The sequence below is a fragment of the Canis lupus genome, chromosome 14 (assembly GCF_003254725.2).
Source record: "Canis lupus dingo isolate Sandy chromosome 14, ASM325472v2, whole genome shotgun sequence".
Taxonomy (NCBI): domain Eukaryota; kingdom Metazoa; phylum Chordata; class Mammalia; order Carnivora; family Canidae; genus Canis; species Canis lupus.
Window position 1 is genome coordinate 34,095,308 of NC_064256.1, and position 11,044 is coordinate 34,106,351.

General features: G+C 36.9%; 1 protein-coding gene across 10 annotated transcripts in view; it reads right to left on the reverse strand.

Annotated features, from left to right (window-relative positions):
• Nucleotides 1-7,733, reverse strand: part of MACC1 (MET transcriptional regulator MACC1) — a 168,701-nt gene extending 160,968 nt beyond the window's left edge. For 4 of the 10 annotated variants that reach the window (XM_025464321.3, XM_025464322.3, XM_049093686.1 and 1 more), the window contains exon 1: nt 7,474-7,723. The gene's annotated coding sequence lies outside the window, so the exon portion shown is untranslated. Of the gene's footprint in view, nt 1-7,473 lie in introns of all 10 variants that reach the window. The other 6 variants (XM_049093687.1, XM_049093688.1, XR_007402039.1 and 3 more) reach the window with 5 other exon arrangements.
• Between the last annotated feature and the right edge of the window lie 3,311 nt (nt 7,734-11,044).

Consider the following 11,044-nt stretch of genomic DNA (forward strand, 5'->3'; position numbering starts at 1 on the left):
TATGATTTTTCTAAAATGCAAGTTTCATCAATTCAATTTCTTGTTAACTATACTATGAGGGCTTTCCTTCTTTAGCATGATAGGGTTAGAAGTTTTAGTGGGTATTATGACCTATAATCCAAATTCTATAAATTTATCTTTATTTTTTTTAAGGTTTCTATTTATTTATTTATGAGAGACACACAGAGAGAGAGAGAGAGGCAGAGATATAGGCAGAGAGAAGAAGTAGGCTCACAACAAGGAGCCTGATACAGGACTCAATCCTGGACCCCGGGATCACACCCTGAGTCAGAGGCAGACACTCACCTGCTGTGCCACCCAGGTGTCCCTAAATTTATCTTTAAAAGTACTCAGATATATTCTAAGATTTTTGTACAACAATATTCAATGTGGCCCTGTTCAAAATCGCAAATATGGGGAGAAACAGATATTTTCAATATTAAAGGACTAGATAAATTATAATACTATATACAAATGAGCAATTTAAAGCTACGTTATTGAAGGATATACAATGATAAGGAAATATGTACTATATTATTGCATGAACTAAAATGATCACATAACATTTTTTATTAATTATTCATTCTTAATTTGTATTGTAGTCATAAAAAGGCAGGATACATACACAAACACAAATCTTTAAGATGTATATCCTTGTTAAATATGACTGTGGTTCTCAAGTTTTCTACAGTGAACATGCAACACTTTTGAAACCAGAAAAAGCAAATAAATGCTATTCTATAAAAGACTTTACTCAGATTAATGAAATAAATATGTGGTATACACACACATGCATGCACATACAGAGGAATTCTACTTGGTCATAAAAAAGGATGTGATCTTGCCATCTGTGGCAAGATCTTAATGACCTAAGAGTGCATTCAGCTAAGTGAAATAAGTCAGACAGAGAAAGAAAAAAAAAAAAACAACATATCATTTCACGTATATGTGGAATCTAAAAGGAAAATAAATAAATAAACCAACAAACAAAAAGTAGAATCAGACCTATAAATACAGAGAATACCCAATGGTCACCAGAGGGGAGAGGAGTAGAGGATGGGCAAGATGGGTGAAGGAGAGTGGGAAATACAAGCTTCCAGTTATGGAATGAGTAAGTCACAGGAATAAAAGGTTCATGATAGTCAATGGTATTATAATGGGGTTGCATGCAAATAGTGGCTACCCCATGAGCATAGCATAACTGATTCCATTGCATAACTGAAACTAATGTAACATTGTATGGAAACTACACTCAAATAAAAAAAAAAAGAAAGAAAGACTAAACACAATTGTTAAATTTCTTCAGACAATTTTCTTTATCCCAAAAACCTCCTTGGAGTATCTCCCACTCCTCACTACACTTTCCCATTCTGGGTTAGGCGTCTCTATTCTGCGCAAACTCCTGTTTCAGTTCTCACACTCTATTTTCAATTTTATATACTTATTTGTCACTTCCTTTGTAATATGAGCTTCTCCATCTCTACTTCCTCAGCAAAGCAAAGCAGAGGTAGAATAAGTGTTCAGTGAATAAATTAATGAATAATGCAACTCACCTCACAGTGACTCATTCTGATTCCTCGCTGCCCTCGGAACAAGTGCACACTTCTAGGACTGATATTTGAAAGTCCTTTGTAATTAGACACAACCTGTCTTTTCAGTCTTATTTTCTTCTTCTTCTTCTTCTTTTTTATTTTTATTTTTTGGCTCCCATTTTCCCAGTTACTCAATCTCCAAGTACGTCTGTCTATGGGGAGGGATGGTGACTTTCTCATTCAGTTCTGTATCCCAGAACTTAGCTCAGTGCCATAGTGCAGATGTTCAGAAATTACTTGTTGAATTAATGATTTGATAAATTAACTTTACCAAACATTGTATTTTCTACTTCCTTATATTTTATAAAAAGCTACTCCCTTCCTTTTTTTGCCTTTTTTTCTCTCATCTCCATTGCTCAGTAAAGTCTGATAATCTATAAGGATCATTTTCAATTTTCCTAGGCAAAATTAAATTAAATTGTTTCTTTGATGTAATTTAAATACTAACTAGATTCTGAACTTTTAGAAATTAAGGATTATGATACCTAATGTCTCTCTTTCCAGTCTGTTCCCACCTATCCTTTCTCACCTGTCCTAACTGGAATAGACTGAGTATATATTAAATCCACTAACCCTACTTACTAATTATTGATGTAATATTTCCTTTTTTAAAAAAATATTTTATTTATTTATCACGAGTGACACTGAGAGACAGGCAGAGATATAGGCAGAGGGAGAAGCAGGCTCCCTGGGGTGGGGGGGAGCCCAATAAGATTCAATCCTAGGACCCTAGGATCAAGACCTGAGCCAAAGGTAGACACTCAACCACTGAGCCACACAGGTGCCCCTATGTAATATTTCTGTGAATCAGTTTCTTCATCTCTAAAATTGGTATAATATCATTATGTCCCTCCCAGAATTAATTAAATAGACAATATAATTAAAGTCCTCAGGACAGCACTTGGCATATGGTAAGCATTCAATGACATTAACAGTTGTTAATATTATCATCTTTATTATTAATATAATTAATACTAAAGTAAGTGTTAAGGGACAAGTCAGTTAATCTCTCTCATAGGTTGAGAAATAAGAAAGTTGATGTGAAATCAGATTTTGCACTATGTTTTACAGACTGGAATGTTCCAAACACATCTTAGTCTCTCAGATGCCATCAGGGTCTGGTTTTCTGTTATATCTGGAAAGATTATTTATTTAGCACATTTTAGATAAATAGGTGTGTTGAGAATGTAGAGAAACAGCTTAGCCTCATTCATTGTGGTCTGGAATAAAGTATGGTATAAATATTTTGGAAAGCAAGTTATTATCAGTATCTCATAAAATTGAGGATGCATATGCCTATGGCTCAGCAAATCTGTCTTGAAATAGTCTCTACAGTCATTCTTACATTCTTACCCAAGCGCATATGTAGGAATAAATATTGATAGCAAAATACCATACAACTATGAAAATGAATAAGTTGTGCCACCAAATCAAAATGCATTCATCTCAAAAGTGCAATGTTGAGGAAAAGAGCAAGTTGCAGATGAATAATGTATACTCTAAAGTTTATGTAAAATTTTTAAACATTCAAAACAATCTTATATACTGTTTGTGCATATATTCACATAGTGGAAGGAAGAATAAATAAACATACAAATAAAAACAGATAAAAGAATAGAAGCATACAATGGAAAGATAATGTACAAAGACAGGATAGTAGTAACTTCTGAGCTGGAAAAGTGGGGAACAGGATCAGGGAGATTGCTGTCCTTTTTAAAAATTTCTAATTTTTTATTGGTTAAGCTGGGAGTCTTTGTGATATCTGTCTACCTTTAAATATCTATCTACTATGTATTGTACATATTAGGGAAACATATAAATTAAGTGCCTTTCCTAGCAGAAAGAAAAGACACAGAAAACTCTACCATTCCTAGAAATTAAACCTGGTGTCTGATTATTTTCATCAAAGACCCTAGAAAGGAGTCTCATCTCTGAGCAAGGTGGTAGCTACAGTACCTAAGAGAATTCTCAGGAGAAAATAAAATCTTGGGAGGAAACAGTCAACCTCCTCTCCATTCCCCTTCCTTTCCCCAGATACCTAAAAGTTCTCTATTATTCTGTGAATGGGGTAGAGAAAAAGAGCAGGGCTGAGTTTCATTTTAAGGAGAGACGTGCTTGATGTCTCTCCACTTGTTGGGCCAACTCTGATGGCTTTCTAGAATTCCATTCCCAATGTGATTAACAATGCAGTTTCCCTTTCCAATGGAAGGTTGATCTGTCTTATTTGCAAACTGCCCGTAGCCCAAAGGATCATTTCCCCAGGAAACACTAGCTTTTTCTTTTTTGTCTCAGTGTCACTATAATTCTCTTAGACCACCAAACTTAAAAAATTAAGAGTAACTTGATGGTTGTCTTTTTATAATTATTGCTTGGTTTTCTTTTTTATTGAATGACATCCTCGTCCCTCTCTTTTCCATTTTCATTCCCAGAACCCGTTGTTTATTCATGCTCAGGTTATCAAGACGTATGTCCAAAGTATTCTATCTGTATTCATAGTCCCTGTGCTCCAAACCACTAATAAGCCAAGCCTTAGATGATCTCACCACCTAGAAGCTGAAGTCCAAATCTCTTTAAAGATCCACAATCAACCCTATTCCAGCATCACTATCCAAAGATATCCATATAATACCAAATGTCCTTCTTTCCCAGCTATACATAAACATAACTGCTTCAATTTTGCTTCCTAATTTTTGTACTGGATAGCACCTCTACTTCAGTGTTTCCCAAACTTGAGGCATTCTCGCACCTCTTCATGACTTTTCTATTATCAAGTATGATCTGAGAACTTTTTTACTTAGTATTCTCTGTAAACCCACTCTCATTTTAGCTCAGATAAGTCTTTTAAAAGCACATTTCTAGCAGTATCATAAATGGAAAAAAATCAGTGTCTGTTGGAATAAATAGGCAATAAGTCTAAAAATAAATGCTATTCTAAAAGTTAAGTTATAACAATACTTCTTGCTCAATAAAATCATTAAGCCTATTGTTACTCTATAGTTCTTACAAAGAAAAATTAAAAACAAATGTTAGAAGAAAGTGTTAAAGTCTTATGAACAACAATAAGACTTTTTCCTTGAAAAATTGAAAGAAATTTGAAAAAATATACTTTCTCACAATGTTACTCAATGTTATTGATCGTTTGGTCTATCTACTGCCTAAAATCATTTCATCCATGCAAAGTTTGGGAAATACTGCTTTAGATGAGATAGTCTCTTCATCTTTTTCTGCCAATTTCAACTCTGTGCATCCTTCCATGCCTGGCTAAAGCTCCACCACTTCCCACAGTGTCTTCTTCATATTCAGTAAGCCACGGCCTCCTCTTTCTCAGCTATTCTGGGTACATATTTCTTCACTCCATTCTGGTTTTGACTGACTCATATAAAAGCCAAAAGTTTATTCCTTTTAATCTCCAATGATAACAGTTTGAGCAAAGATTTATGGAGTTCTTTTTATACCCTGATTCTAAGCATCACACCTTCTAAGGAGTGGGAATTAATGAACAGTAATGCCACAGTAGCAGGCATGATTGATGTATTAGCACTACCACCCTTTAGCTATTTATGAATACATTTCTTTTTTAATAGGTCAGGACCCCTTCAAGGCCTAAGCCTCAGTCACTCTTTAACCAGGACCCTGCCCAGTGGGAGAACATTGCAGGATTGCTAGAAGTAGTTGTTAGATAAATAAATGATGCTTCCCTAAAGAAAGTAGGCCACAGATGGCATTCAATGGCAAAAATGGTGCTTTTAGGTAGTACTTATCAAGTGCTTCTTCAGCTTTCCTTCTCCTATATTTTCTTCTGATGTTACCCTGGATTTCCTGACATAGCTCCTGAGAGGATTTTAATTCATGTGGCATATCACATGCAAAGCTTTGCACACTCATCACAAACACTTGTTGCAATCATCTTCAGTTCTCACCAAACACCAAGGGGGATAGTCTTAATAGACAACTAGGTATACATAGGCCCTTCAAGAAAGGATTTCCCAAAAGCTCAACAATGACAAGCTTTCAAGTTTCTTTCTTTCTTTTTTTTTTAAGATTTTATTAAGTTATGTGAGAGAGAGAGAGTGAGAGAGTGAGAGACAGTATGAGCAGGGGTAGGGGTAGAGGGAGAAGCAGACTCCCTGCTAAGTGGGAAGCCCAACAGGCTTGATCATGACCTGAGCTGAAGGCAGACACTTAACCAACTGAGCCACCCAGGTGCCCCAAGCTTTTAAGTTTCAAATCAATATAATTCCAAATTGTCTTTTGTCCTCCAAATTAGCTAATACATTTTAAGATTAGATGGCATTTAACAGATTCTATCTTGACAATCTCTGTTATTTCCAAGGCACAGATACATAAGAATAGACTGTTTATAAATAAGCTATAAGAAAGGTAAAAAAAAAAAAAAAAACGAATAAATGATGCATTTGAGTTGTAACTAGTCATTATGACTTCTTAATTCTAGATTCCATACAATACCCATAAAATCATATTCAATGTCATTATTACAAATTAGAGATAATCATATAATTAAGTTAAAGGGAGTATTAAAAGATGACCACTAAAGTGAAGACAACTTTAAGAATATATCTGAAATTGGGATCCCTGGGTGGCGCAGCGGTTTGGCGCCTGCCTTTGGCCCAGGGCACGATCCTGGAGACCCGGGATCGAATCCCACGTCGGGCTCCCAGTGCATGGAGCCTGCTTCTCCCTCTGCCTGTGTCTCTGCCTCTCTCTCTCTCTCTCTCTGTGACTATCATAAATAAATAAAAATTAAAAAAAAAAGAATATATCTGAAATGCATCATCATCACTATTAATTATTGGTGTATAAAAGCCAGATACTAACATAGGTGATCCAACAGCAATCCTCTGAAAATGGACATAGACATTTTTCAAGAGTGAAGGACACATTAATAAAGTGGAGGCACCAGAATTTTCACCATATGCTTTTTAATCTATATTTTTAAATTGCGGTGAAAAACATAACATAAAATTTACCGACTTGACCATTTTTAAGTGTACAGTTAGGTAGTGTTAGTTATACTTACATTGTGTGCAACCAATCATCAGAACATTTTCAAATTGCAAAACTGAAACTCTATAGCCATTAAACATTTCCTATTTTCCCCTCCCCCAAACCCTGGCACTCACCATTGTGCTTTCTGTTTCTATAAATTTGGCTACTCTCAATACCTCGTAAGTGAAATTCATACAGGTTTTGTGTGTGTTTCTTTAATCTGTTTTTGAAGCTTAGTTGAAACTTAATTAGGAAAAAGCCAAGCTTATGCTCCATCAGTTATTGTCTAATCATTTATTTAGTACTATGCAAATATCCTATTAACCCAATGAGGTAGCTTTCATACTGACTCTACAAATGAAGAAACTGAGGCTTGACAAGGTGAAACATCTTACCAAAGGTCACATATCTGATAAATAGTGGAGTCACCAAATCCAACTTTATCTGACTTTGATGCCCACTCTTCAATACACTTGGCTATCTTTTGCAATACTTAAAATTTTCAGATTTCAACCATCTACGTTTCTGAAGTAAGCCAGAGTGGTGTGTGTGTGTGTGTGTGTGTGTGTGTGTGTGTGTGTGTGTGTTTCTAGTTTGACTTTGAATGTTGCATATCTTCTTCCTCTTTTTATAAATTATTTTATTCTAAATCATTTTTCAAAGCATCATCCTAGTGTCTGTCTCAAAGCTTATTCTAAACCATATTCCACAAAGTCACAAAATACCAGTTTCCTTCCCTTTTTTCTTTCCAAGCAGGGCTTAGATTGGAAGAAGAATTTAGTTGGTTCAATTCTTCTGGAAACTACACAGTTTCCTAGTGGGTACTATATATCAATTGTGAAAAAATATTAATTTTTTTAAAAGCAACACTTACAGTTGTGGAAATGAACCCCAGCTTCTTCAGTTCAGGAACATTATTTTAGTGAATGGAAGTCATTCCACCAAAACCAAAGGACTCTCGTCAAACGTGTCTCCCTCTGTGTGTGGTGGCTATTGAACTGCTGCTCTTTGAGACACCTGGGACTAGAAGTCCTCCCACTGTGACTCCAAGGTTGCCCAATCAGAAACCCTAAAAGGCAAAAGAACTACAATACCCACAATTCAGACTCCTCACCTGAAACCAGGAGAAGAGAGTGCATGGCTACAGTTTCACCCTAGGAAAAAAGGGTATAGAAACGGAAAAGCACAACAGTAAGGCAAAGCATTTAAACAATCAGATCAGGTGGGTATATGTAAGAATAATTTGTAAATACAGACCTATTTCTATAACAAGGAAATAAAAGTGGTTTGATGCTTGCCAAGGAGTGAGAAGGCTCCCTCCGTGTTGGCAAGGACTAAACTCTCCTCACGCAAACAAATCCTCATGCAGAGGTGGAACCTGCCCCACTAGATTCTCTTTCAGTGAGTCAGAGCTGAGGATGCCTCACAGCCTGGTGGAGCAGGTGAACGAGAATGTCCCTGGTGAGGCCTGAAAGTCTCTAGTTCTCCTACATTAGCACTGTGACAGGCACTCAGAGCTATTACGGATGCAGTAGAGAACTTTTACCTTTCATCTGACAAAAATGTTCTGGATTTTTAAAAACGTGCTTTTAAAAGTGTGAGCAAAATGGAAAATCCTTTTGATATTTCCATTTTCTGATTTTGTTTCTTCCCTCTGTAAATTCCAGCATTATTTCTGATTGCTCAAACTTCAAGAACAAGAAAATCAAAGGAAAAAAAGAAAAATAGATTTTAAAATGTGGGTAAAATGAAAGGTGCAATAATTGCTTCACTGGGAAGAGAATGCTTAAAAAAAAAAAAGGCTGAGGAATGTGTTTCCTCCATTTGCTCACACAGCATCTTTTTCTAGCCTTTTGTTTCCTGTTAGACACAACCCAGAAAATGGATATAGACAAGCCCTGGCTTGGACTGGGCCCCAAAACATAATGGGAAGATCCATCTAAAATAAGCAGGTGGTGGGGGACCTGGGTGGTTCATTCAGTTAAGCATCTGACTCCTGCTTTTGGTTCATGCCATAATCTCAGAGTCCTAAGATTGAGCCCCTTATCCAGCATGGAGCCTGTTTGAGATTCTCTTTCCCTCTCTCTTCCTCTACCCATCTCCCTCTCTTAAAAAAAAAAAATAATAATAATAATAAGCAGATGGAAGAATAGTGACAAAGGAGAAATGTCTTTTCCCTTTCTGTATTTTCTCTCTACCCATTCTACATGCTACCTCCTGAAGGAACCCTGGGTCTTCATGTGCCCAAGCTGCTTAGCCCACCCAGAGTTCTGCTGAATTTTCTCCTTGAGTAATCCCACAATCCAAACTGGGCTGTTCTATCTTCCTTTGTTACAGGTCCTTCAATCTCCTGACTAAAACCTAACTTGTCTTTATGTCATTTATATTCCTTCCAGAACAAATGGCTCTCCATTTTCCCAGACCCTACAGATTTTGTTCTCCATGCTGTTTCTTCTCCCTAAAATATTCTTTCCCCACCTTTAAATGTCCTAATAAATTGCATAATATTTTATCTAGTGTTCTCATAATACTTTTTATACCTTGTTTCATTGTTTATGTGTGTGTGTGTGTGTGTGTGTGTGTGTACAGGCAGTCTTATCTTCTTTTTTTTTTTTTTTGCAGTCTTACCTTCTAGTATGAAGACAAAACTTTATTTTGTTCCCACTTCACTAACTCAAATAAATATGCAATGAACGAAATAATGAGATATTAAATCTAAGCCGAATGTCACTACCAATACCATTTCTTTTTTCAAGATTTATTTATTTATTTGATAGAGGGACAGTGTATGCTTGTGCAAAAGTGGTTGGCACAACGGAAGAATCTCAAGCAGACTAAGCCAAAATCAAGAGTCAGATGTTAACTGACTGAACCCTCCAGATGCCCCAATACCAACACCATTTCTATCTGTCCCATAAAACAAACATTTGCTTTTTAAAGAACTCTCTAAACTCAGGTAAAGAGTACTGTTATCAGAGTCCCCCCTGTGGTCTAATCTGGTGTGGCTTCCACAATCTTTGTTTGCTGAATGGTAAGGCATTAAATCTACCAGTTTAACTCCTGACAGTACCTGAAATGAAGGCTCTCATGGATCAGCACTAATTATTTCACAGCTCTGCTTCATGTCATCCACTCAGCTTTCCCAACAGCTTCCCTAAGACTGGCCCACAGCCCCGTGACTGCATCCTGGAGAGTCAGCCCTGCCTTTATCTATGCTTTCTGATTACCAGCTTCAGCATCTCTGGCTTACTTCTCCTATAATCTAACCTCTTGGCTCTCAAGATGTAATTCTGAATTTTTGATTACTGTAAATAATTTCTAATCACTAATTTCTTTCACCAAAGTGAGGGAAGTCTCTCAGCACCTGTTAATTCCTTGCACCACCGCTTCTATAGGATTCTCCTGGTCCACACACACTACTGTGTCCTCTAGATCTAGAAGGACCTTCTAGATCCTTCTGACACAAAATGATATTTTTGTGGACCATCATACACAAAGGCAGGCTGCAGAAGGTGACTGTTGTCCTGAAAGTCTTCCTAACTCCTCCTCTATCATGTCATACAGACTGTCAGTCCCTTAGCTTGCCTATGGGAACATAATCTAAACTATCTGAAGTTGAGCAGAGTTCATCCTCAACATCAACATATACCTCACTGTAGTTTCTTTAAAAAGTCTTTTCTGATCTCTTCACCTCTACTTTTTCCCCTTACATGTTTCTTATACTGATTTATGCAGATGTCTGGCTGGGTTAATATTTTGCTCATGCTAATTCAGGATATTTCCATTACCCATGAAATCATGATCATTTGCAGCCATGATATTTATTGCATCTAAAAAATAAGTAAGATGTGGACAAATGTTATTTCCTGATAGATAGAAAAAGGGTATGGAAAGCCAGCCCCATTGATCCAAATGTGTAGGAAAAAGCAAGCCAAAGGTAGAGTGGAACACTAAGGAGGGCTTCTGTAGAAACATATTGGTAGGTATTGAAGAGTCAAATGTACTGGAAGTAGAGCCTCCATGTTTAGCCACACAGCTTACACCATTGTATGCTCTGCCCAGTTGGGAGAGCTAACTAACCAGGTACTAACTATACCTATACCCTTAAGTGTGGGAATGTGAAGGTGCCAAAAGGGCTGGTGGACATGCAGAAGCCAGGCGTGAGGCAAAGAGGCTACACTGTGCTTTTGTGACTACAGAAAAATGGTAAAAATCATCCATTAATGGATGCCATGCTTAAGCAATGTTCCCAAAAGGCCCATTGATCAAGCACCAGATCAAAAAGGACAGCTCCACAGCAGGCCAAACAAGACCCAGATACCATCACATAGGCTTCAGGCCCCCTTCTTTTCACCACACCATAATGTTATGGCTATCTTCCTACCATATACTCAGGTACCATCTTGAAGAGAAACCAGAGATTAAAGCAGAGGAGAAACTGAAAA